We start from the raw sequence: 10874 nt of genomic DNA on the forward strand, positions 1-10874 counted from the left end.
TTTCTGTAAAACAATCATTCCCGTACATGTTCCTCCCGTAGAAGAGACATTGAACGCACCCCAAACAGAAGCAAAAGTGTGTTTTGATTGGACAGCGCACATGATTTATTATCATTAGCATGAGCATGAGCTATCCATTCTGTTCTGGTAGAGTCAGCTCTCGCTGGGACATTGGTCCGCACAGGTGACAGCAGGAAATGAGATCTCGCAGCAGGAGCTTATTGATGTATGTAATGCATGGCAGTGTTTTCACCTGAGATTAAAGCAGCAGAAATGAGGGAGGGAACATGGAGCGCGGAAGCACAGAAAACGAAAATGCCAACAGGGCCACTGAGATGAAAGGTTAACTGAATTCACAAACTATTATTGACCCCAGAATATTACATTAGAAAGGTGCGAGTTGCCCTTCTGGCGATTTGTACTACCTGTATCAAGTGAGCAAGTGTTTTCTATTAAATAACCTCTTATATAAACTAGCAATAGCTTTAGCATTTATCTGAGAAAATGACAGGCATAGAACATGGAACTAAATGAATTAGGAATTGGGAATATGGCACACAGGTGATACAAAAGTGATTCACATTATATGTGATTAACATAATATATTTTATGTATTTCAAAAATCAATACATTCACATCTGAATGGAAAGCAACCTCTGTAATCGTCCAGCGTCACACAGTCTATTTTGTTCAGTGATAAGCTGTGTGGGAAACCAACAACAAAAAATCCACCAATGCCGAGAAGAAAGTGCTGTGCAGTTGAGCTGAAAGATGCCGTTTGGTCAACTTTTCATAATCTCATAATTATTCAACCCAAGTAAACATTGCTGTTTTTAAGTTACATATTTGTATAGTAGCGAACAAAATTAAGCCATTAGAAATGCTATTAGAAACAGAATTAGCTTAAGCTGGTATATAAACATGTATTTGCGAAAGTTGAGTTGCAAATATGGTAAAGTCAACAGAGCTCTCACAAAAGCTATAGAGAGGAAATACTGTAATTTTATCACTTTAGAAAATCTAAGGCTACATGAAGATTTCCAAAACACTAAAAATGCCTGGAAACGCAGCAGGCAGCCTTATTCCTTAGCTTCAAATGTGTTGAACCAGAAAACCTGAGGGTGTTGCAGAAAAAGCACAATATCATAAAATGTTCGATCTGAGAAGCTAAGAAAAACTTGCTATGTACTGCCAAAGAATTTCAAAATGACCTGATGAAAGAAGGAAAAATCTTTTTAATGCAGATAAGAAGAACACAAGGCAAGTAGGGCCCTCATGTTGGGGAATCTTGCTCAATGGTACTTTTGGCCAAGAAAACTTAAAACATGCTGAAATTCATTTGGATATACCTGTGGAGTTCTGGATGAATGTTTTATGGAGTGATGTGACCAAACTGGGACTTTTTGGACCCATGGAGCAGTGATATGTCTGGTCTAAAAAGGCAAGGATTTTGAGCAGAACACCATCCCCATGGTCAAACAGAGAAGAACCAGTTGTGTTATGAGGTGTTTTGCTGTTGCAGGAAGTGGAAATCATGACTGTATGAAGGACATCATGGATCCTTTGAAGAATCAGGCCATTGTCAAGCATTTGGTGCAGAAATTGAAGCTAGGTCAGTGGAAATTCCTGCCGGACAATCATCCCAATGTTTACATCCAAAACTAATGAAGATTGGTTCAGGGATGGGTTGTAGAATGTTCTCGAGTGGCCTGTAGTCTTCAGATTTAAATCTCATTGAATATTTTTGGTTGGATTGAAGAAGGCGGTGGAGATGTGAAAACCAAAGATCACTGGAACCACCATTTCATTGGAAGCTTTTTCAAGTGAAAATAGGTCCAAGATTGCAGTAGAGAGCTGACAGAAGTTTCTAAGCACTTACAAGCAGCATTTATTATTGGAGGTAATAAAGAAAAAAAAGATCTTGCACCAGTTTGACTTTTTGGGGTTGATTTATTTTGTACAATAATTTTTTGAACCAATTAGATTTTGTTTCCATTATTCATCAACTCACCTCTTTGTTTATTAATAAACATTCTCTACTAGTTTACCTTTGTTTTCATAAAATCTTGTCATCTGCAGCAAAATGTCTTCTTGCAGGTCAAACGGGTCGAATAATTTTGATTGCAACTATGTATGCAAACTTTTAAAATATTTATTATGTATTATTAGATAAGTAATGAGGTCTAGATGCATATTTAGTGAATGCTAAACAGGCTAAAAGTTTCTCCAATCATCATCAAAAAAAAAGTATGTCAACTACATTTTCAGGCATGTTTTTCTTTCAGAAAAAAAATCCATATCTATAGTAAATATCTTTCTTCACAGAAATGAATTAGAAACTGTTAAAAGTGATCACCTCCAGTAAATGAGAAAAGTTTCCTTACATTTGTGTTAGCATCGTTTACGCTACTTTAATTTGTGTTAAATGGAAGAAGGATTTATGATTCTCCCATCTAATCCAATATACATAAAAATCATTTCATGACTGAAAAACAAGATTATAATTCAAAACTTTGTGAGGATTTTAAAATTCATGGACACGCTTTACTGCCTGTTGCATGAACACTTAAGTCTATAGCATAAAGTCATTTATAGGGTCATCTGCTGACAGTAGGCTTTGCATAAATATAATATAGGCTTATGTATATCTAGGGGCTTGATAATTATGTAAAAAAAAAAGGAAAGATGAAACAAGGAGACCAATCAAATTCCTCTAAGCTCTGTACAAACTGCAGACCAGTCCTGTCATGTACACAGAGATATGAATGTGATTTCCTAAAACCAGCCTTTGATTGATGCTGTCATTTTCATTCATTTTAACATCACAACAAAAACAACTGAGTAAGTAAATGTGGAGAGTTAGATCGCCATCATCAGCTGTGTTTGTTAACACATAAAAGCAAGATCAGCTGCAAATCACCATTAAAGAAGTAATAGTAAATAAAATGTCACTTAGCAAAGACTTACACAAAGGGCCCTGATTAAGGCTTGTGTTAATAAAAACTCACTTAAATGTCCAAAATGATCTAGTAACATCTACTGATTATTGTTTTTAAGGTATGCAAAATAGCACATCTTGTCAGTTTTTATTTGACAAGTTACAGAACACTCTTAAGACAAAATGCAAAACTACTAATAACTTCTCAACCTATTTCAGTCTTCTCAGCATTGCCATTTAATTCTGCCTCTCTCCATTCACATCTCAATAATAAATCTACATGCAGTTTTAAGTCAAGATTTTTTTTTTTTTTTTTAAATCAGAAATTATACTTTTATTTAGAAAAGGTGCATTAATTTGACCAAAGGTGGCCGTAAAATACAATTATAATGGTACAAAATATTTCAAATAAATGATGTCTATGGATTCATCAATGAATGCATCAATTAATTCTGAATCAATGTCACAAAATAGTAGTTTTCTTTGATAATAATCAGAAATGTTTCTTGAGAAGCAAATCAGCATATTAGAATGGTTTTTGAAGGATCATGTGACACTGAAGACCAGCTTAATGATGCTGAAAATTCAGCTTTGTTATAAATTTCAGTGTTCAGTTTTGTTGTATCACAATAATAACATGAATTCATTTAGCTATGATAATCATGTAGTGGAAATCTGTTATTGTGACCCACCTACTCTTAATTATTACACCTTTAATTGGCAGGTTTCTGAAAATGGGATCAATGTTGAGCAAAATAAGTAATTGTGCATTAACAAATAATTTTACTCCCATATTTATTTAGTATGCAAGTCATTCACATATTCCCAATGATTCTTGTAAACTCCCAATGTGAGGTAAGTTGTCTCACTGGACCACTTTTTAAACATATATAATTAGTAGTTGCTTTAGTTAATGTCTTATTTCTGCTTGACTGGAGAAGAACTAGAAGAGAAAAGCGGCAGATTTTATCACACTCTCCCCCACCCCCCAAAAAAGACAAGTAATCCAGGTTAAATTAAACGTAATCAAGCTCACCACTATGTGGCCCTATATATGTCAGCTGGACTGAAAGAGGACACGACGGAGAGAGAGAATCGTTCTGTTCTCCCCGGGTTTGACTGTGTGGTCCTTCTGTTCATAGAAAGAGAGAGAGGCAGATTGACATTCCATCCCACAACACGACCTCATCCATGGAATAGTGATTAGCCAATCAGCATTCCGCTCACATGCGCTCCACTATCAATGAGTGAGTGAGACAGAGTGAGAGATAGTGAGCCATGCAGAAAGAGAGAGAGAGAGAGAGAGAGAGAGACAAGGTGGGAAAGGGTGGGCTGCAGGTTCGATGAAGAGAAGAGGGAGGGAAAAGCAGGAGGAGGAGAGGGGAAGGGAAGCACGGGAATGTTGATGCAAAGTACAGACAAATGCGGAGATGAAGCATTAAGCGTGACTGATGAAGATGTATGGTGAGCGCACATGCACACTCACACACACAAACCACAGGACGGCTAAATTCATGCACGTTCACCGTGTTGACTCATACTGCCTCACAGAAGACAGGAGAGCGAGAGGGGCACAGGCCGACAGGTCCACACGCATGTGCAGATGTGTGCTCACTCTCTCTCTCTCTACACTCGCTGGCAGAGATACTGCAGGCAGAGTCACCTTAGCAAGGCCACGGAGATACGGATATTAGGATACAGAGGACTGTGTGTGTGTGTGTGTGTGTGTGTGTGTGTGCGCAGGAACGAGGTGGAAAACAGAGGGGAAAGGTAAAGAGAAGGAAACGATATAAAGAGATTACTGAGGTCTTGTTCTCTGGAGGAGAGGTCTGAGAAGCAGTAAATGTCTCTCCGTTTGCTCTCTAGTGTAAGAAGAAACTATTGGGATATTAAAGAGATTTTGTTTGATTTCCTGTAGGGGTGAAAGACTGAAAGAGGGATGAAATCAGACAATGAAAAGAAAAAGGCGATAAGATAATAAGAAGGTTTGAGAGAAAATATGACAGACAGGAGGACGAGATGAAAGACAAGAAGGAGAAAATAATGAGAAGAGAAAGGCAAGATGAGACGGAAAAGAGACAAGAGAGAGAAAAAGATGGAATAAAAAAATAGAAATTTGACGAAAGGGATAAAAGACAGAATAACTGATATTACAAAAGGTGACTAAAAATAGGTGGAATATATAAAAGTAGCGGCTATTTGCACTGTGTAAACAGTGATATATTTACACTAAGTGCAGATAGCAATGGATTCTATTTGCACTATGTTAAAAAAGCAGTATTTTTTAAAGATATGTTATTTACACTAAGTGCAAATATTTATAGATTATTGTTAAAATAGCTGCTATTTATACTACTTAATGCAAATGGAGGCAATTATCTGCTCCTCTGTAGTGTAGTACATTTTAAAACAGTATGCAATAATAATGTATTATAATTTGAATTCATGAAAAAATAAAATGAATGCAGGAGAGATGAAGATGAGACAGCTGAGAAAACAGATGGCATGAAAAAAGATGAAAGAAAAAGTGTTGAGGATGAAGTAGATTCAACAAGAGAAAATAGTTGACATGAAAAAAAGAGATAGAAGAAAATAGGAATAAGAAAGAGAACAGAGAAAAGATGAAAGGCAAGAAAAGTGAAAGAAATGGAATAAAAAATGCAAGCGTACGAGGGATGAGAGAAAGAAGAGATAACAGAGAGAAAAGAGATTGGATTGGACAAGAAGAGATGAAGGGAAGAGACAAATAAAAAGTATAAAGAGACTGCATGAAAGAAGAGATGATAGAAAAAGAGGTATGAGACAAAGAAGAGACAACAGAGAGAAAAAGATGAAAGAGAGATGAGATGAAGAATTGACAGCGGAAGAACGAGAGGGATGAGAGGAGGGAATCATCTCTCACAGAGTGTTCAGCGGGGATCCATCATTCGCTGTATATGTGCTACATGCAGTGATCAATGTGATGATAGGAATCTGCGAGAGGAAAAATGATCTCACAGCAGCTCCTCCAAACACACGCCACTGAAGCAGCACTGCAGTCCGACAGCACCAGAGGCTCACTGCAATTAATGAAGCGCTACAAAAGTTCAGCGCGGTTCAGGCTCCATGTGACGGAGAAATCTACACAGGCTTGAGTGTGCAGTCTTCCCAATGACTTCTGAAAGCAGAGCAGCTCAATGTGAGCATCGCCGAAACATGTGGTCATCTTCAAGGTGAGCATAATCACCATCTGGACGACCATCTGCAATTATGTAACATTTTCACTTCAAAAGCACGCAGTGATTTGTGGGACGGCGTGGGGGAAGGTGAGTCTCCAGTGCATCATTTCATGATGTAATGCTCCGGACATACGGAATATGCAACCAAGCATGGTGGAGATTACATCCTGCAATATGCTCTACCACATGTTCACATTATCTGTCTATGAAACGTGGCTTATGTGATCCTTTATTATAAAAATATATATATATTAAATTATACAATTAGTTCCAGTTCACTGATTTGACTAGACGGCATTTTAGCATTCATATTTTCTATAACATTCCTGTGGATGTAAAGGTGCATCTCACAAAATGTGAATATCATGGAAAAGTTCTTTAGTGTTATTATAACAAATAATAAAAAATAAAATTTTGCTTTCTTTACAGCACAACCCTAAACAAAGCAAGACGCCACACTCAAGTGAAAGGTTACTACAAGAAAATTTCTACTCTTCAATTCTGGCAAATGTAAAACAGTGAAAATGTACAAAGCATGCAATGTTGCACCATTATGAACTCTCTCGGAAATCTCGCTAGTCTTCAAATAAACACTGTCACCAAATCTCCGGTCAATTTAAAATCCATCCGTTCAGCAGTACGCCAGTCTCACGTGAAATTGAGGTTTCAACACAAATAATAGAGGTTTCAACGCATCAATATAACTTCAGTAGCATTCCTTCTAAGCATAATGTGAATAAAACATCTGATAGAAGCAATCAAACCTCTCGATGCAGGGCTTAGTGGCGCGAAGGGCAACATTTAGGATGGAAGCCATTAAGGAGAAGGGCATTTCAAGAGCTTTTAGGACTCTTTATGAGTTTGTCTGTTAGCCTTGACTTGATTAGCTTTGCCATTGGTTTGTTTCTCACATCTTTTTCTTGCTTCTTGGTATTGGTCTACTATGACCACATTTTTAACGCCGCAACACTTTCCACTGCCACTGGTGGAACCCTTAACCTTCAGTGGCATGTGAAGGCTCATTTCGTGCTTAGCCCCTTCTTGCTTTTAGGTGACGTAGCTGAAAATGACACGGTGACCACCTGAAGCAGCATTGCACAAAGCAAGCAGCCATAACCGAGGTGAGAACATGGCTTGGAAATAATTGCACTCCTGTCATTCAAGACTCCCACGCGCTGTCTACACAGAAGGTCACTACATTTAACCTGACACTTGAACTGTCCATGTACCACAAGACACCTGGGCCCTCCAGGTCTAGATGAGGTTAAGTGCCCTGTCTCTGTTGTTCACATTAAGCTTTTTATTCAAGAGATTAAAAGTTCAAAAGCATATCGTTCCAAACCTGTGAGACTCTCTCAAAGGAACACAAAATATTTTTTTTTTTGTATAATGTGTTTCCAAATACAATTCATTACATATAAAGGGACACAAAAGCATTACACTGACATATAAATAATTGTCTATATGAGTTGTGCACTATATTCCAAGTAACCTGAAAGTAACTGATAGCTTTTTGTGTGAAACTAACTGAAATGTATATTTTTGCTTGAAAATATCATACCACTCAAGATTCAAATTATTTAGACTAGTCTTGTGAAATATATTTAAAAAATAATTGTAACGATATGATTCAAAAGAATGATTTGTTCATGAATTCTTCAAATTACCTTTTAACTACATTTTAACTACTTTCAGACTTTCAGAAAGATGACTGACTTGTAACTTACTTGCAATAAGTTAAATGTACTGTATGTTCACAAAGTTACCGTCTTCTATAGGACTTGAAACAGACTTTTTCAATTCAATTAAATTTTTTTATAGTTTTTAATGAAAATTGGCAAGAAATGAAAATTATTGTGATCCATACATATAAGCATACACACGTGTGTGTGTGTGTGTGTGTGTGTGCGTGCATGGATGAATTAATCACAATAAGCTCTATAACTTGCATTTAGAAAATAGACTTTTCATTTCATGCCGACTTTAAACTCCAAAATGACAAAAAACACAAAAGCATATAAAATCATTCATATATTCTTTTAGTCTTTTGAAGCCATATGATAACTGGCACGTTCACAATCCTCATTAACTTTCATTATACTGAAAAGAGCAGCCAAGATATTCAGTAAAAAATTCCTTAGTCTTTCACAAAAGAAAAAAAGGTCATATGGGTGTGAAATGACATGAGGGTGAGTAAAAGATGACTGAATTACCATTTAAATTGATTTTCAGGGGTAATTTGTAGCTTCATGATGACTTCTTTCAAAATATATTACACTTTTTTTTTTTTTTTTGTCAAATGACTCGATCGATTAGAATAACTGAAATACAATACCCAATTATTGGCTTGATCCATCAAATCAAATCAACATCAAATGCAAAAAAGTGACTTTAAATCACACACAATATATGATCAGAAACATCTGCAAATACACAATTCAAATTACCATCCTTTCCCTTAATATTGGAACATTTCTGACCCTGCTCTTCAACCGCTCCACGCAACCAAAGACTATCACAACGCTCCAGGCACCTCGGACATTTGCAAACAGACACGAGGCTCAAGCAATGATGAATTATCGGAAAATGGGCATTAAAACGTGCTCTCACATTGAGTCAGAGATTTGCTGGGATCAGCTTTCCGTGAGAACGTGCGCGGCTGAGGAGTTAGCACCTAATGTAATGTTGCTCTTGATAAATGCTGATAGTTGCAAAAGGTGACTGCCTACCTCACTCCCCTGAGGACAGATCTCAGATCAGTTTCAAGAGCATCATTTTGCAAATGTCATTTGGCTGGTTGTCCATAATGTTAAGATAATGCTATTTGCCTGCAAAGTGGAGGCAGCAATAAATGTCGAAGGACCCTGTGGGCATCACGACAGTGTCATTGCGTGCAATGAAACTTGCGTGCTTATTTTTTCGATCCCTTCTGCCTTCCCACCTTTTCTTCCCCTGCATTGCAGACTCAGGCCTAAGTGGTGGAGGCAGGCCGGAGCCAGTATCATGACACTGTGAGGTCAATGTGCTGGGCATTAGGAAAAGGACAATGCTGGAAGACTGACACCATTAGAGTTTGGCCGGCATTCCCGGGCAGCTGCCAACTGTCCACATCCATTGTCTCAGCCATCCCATAATACTAATCCCACCACACATATCAGTCTCTATAGTGGTTCCACAAAGCAGCGGTTCAGAAGAGGAGGCGTGTAAGCAGTTTGAAAAGTGGGAGGGACACATTATAGAACTTATGTGGCTGGCTCATGAATATTAATTAGGTGATGTAACGTTCAGCCAATAGCCCTGCTGATATGCTAAATGGCAGGTAAGCAGGATGCTGCTTCATCCAGTTGCTATGTTATCAGTAAATGCCCTAGTTCAGATAAACTGATAAATATCAGAGAACTGCCTCACCAATATTATTATAAAATAGGAAGATTCTGGCTAATACTTACTTGGCTGATATTTGCTAATCATGTCAATATATGCTTAAGATTTTATTTAACTGTGTTATTAAAATAGTAATGTTATTAAAGATGGCAAGATGAAGGCAAATGTAATTTGATCCAAGGGATTTTACTCTGCTTTGGGAATACATTACACTCAATAGTTTGGGAAACTAATTTTAAAAAATCAGTACTTTTTTTTTTTGTTCCGTAATGATGCATTCATTCAATTAAATATTTCATTAGAAACATTTTATTGAAAAATAAAAAGATTTATATTTTAAATTTTAATCTAAAATTGTAACTTTTTTTCTTCAAAATTTCATGGGTTTCCACAAAAATATTAAGCAATTTTTAACATTGATAATAATCAGAATGTTTTTCTTGATAAATAAATCAGCATATTAGAATAATGTCTGAAGGATCATGTGACACTGAAGACTGGAGTAATGATGCTGAAAATACAGCTTTGATCACATACATAAATTGTAATACTATTTCACAATATTAGTGTTTTACTACATTTTTGATCAAATGCAGCCTTTGTTGACCTCAAGAGACAATTAAAAATATATATTTTTAACTTCACAACATTTCAGTGAAAAATCCTTGTTAAACCCTCAGTCCTTCATTTTTTATTTTCACACAAATATGCAAGTAAAGTGAACCCAGAGAGCTTTTAATTGCTTATTAGAAAAGCCATTTTATTTTACTTCTCATTTTAGGGTCAATACTATTTTGTGATTCATTGCAGCACCATGAAAGTAGAAATAAAATGCACATTTCTAGTATTAAAACTCATAATTTGTTTGAAATGTTAATGATCATGATATGTAATCAGGTGATTGAGTTGTACTCACCGATTAGAGAACGGCTGCTCTAGCGTTGTGGACAGTACACAGCACAAGCAGCAGCTGTGTTTGTCCAGGCTGGACATCGGCTGGAAGGCCAGGTCGCACAGGTGCCAATTCTTTCCATTGTGTGGGCATGGATGATCTGCCAGCCTGTGACTGCACATGCTACACGCAGAAGGCCAGAAGGCCTGCCCTTCCGCAGGTGAATGTTCTGCTGGAAACGCTTCCCACACTAACCACTGAAGCAGATGGAGAAGGAAATAGAAGATGACAGCAAAAGCAACATTGTCAAAATACAGGTTTCTAAATGTGCAAGTGATCTGCAAATGTATAAAACTTTTGTAGCAAAGCAAACTTTAGTAATGCAGATTTATACTCACTCCAACTGATTTGCTGTTCAAGAAACATTACTTATTATTATCAT

Source organism: Carassius gibelio, chromosome B19 (genome assembly GCF_023724105.1).
Source record: "Carassius gibelio isolate Cgi1373 ecotype wild population from Czech Republic chromosome B19, carGib1.2-hapl.c, whole genome shotgun sequence".
NCBI classification, from domain to species: domain Eukaryota; kingdom Metazoa; phylum Chordata; class Actinopteri; order Cypriniformes; family Cyprinidae; genus Carassius; species Carassius gibelio.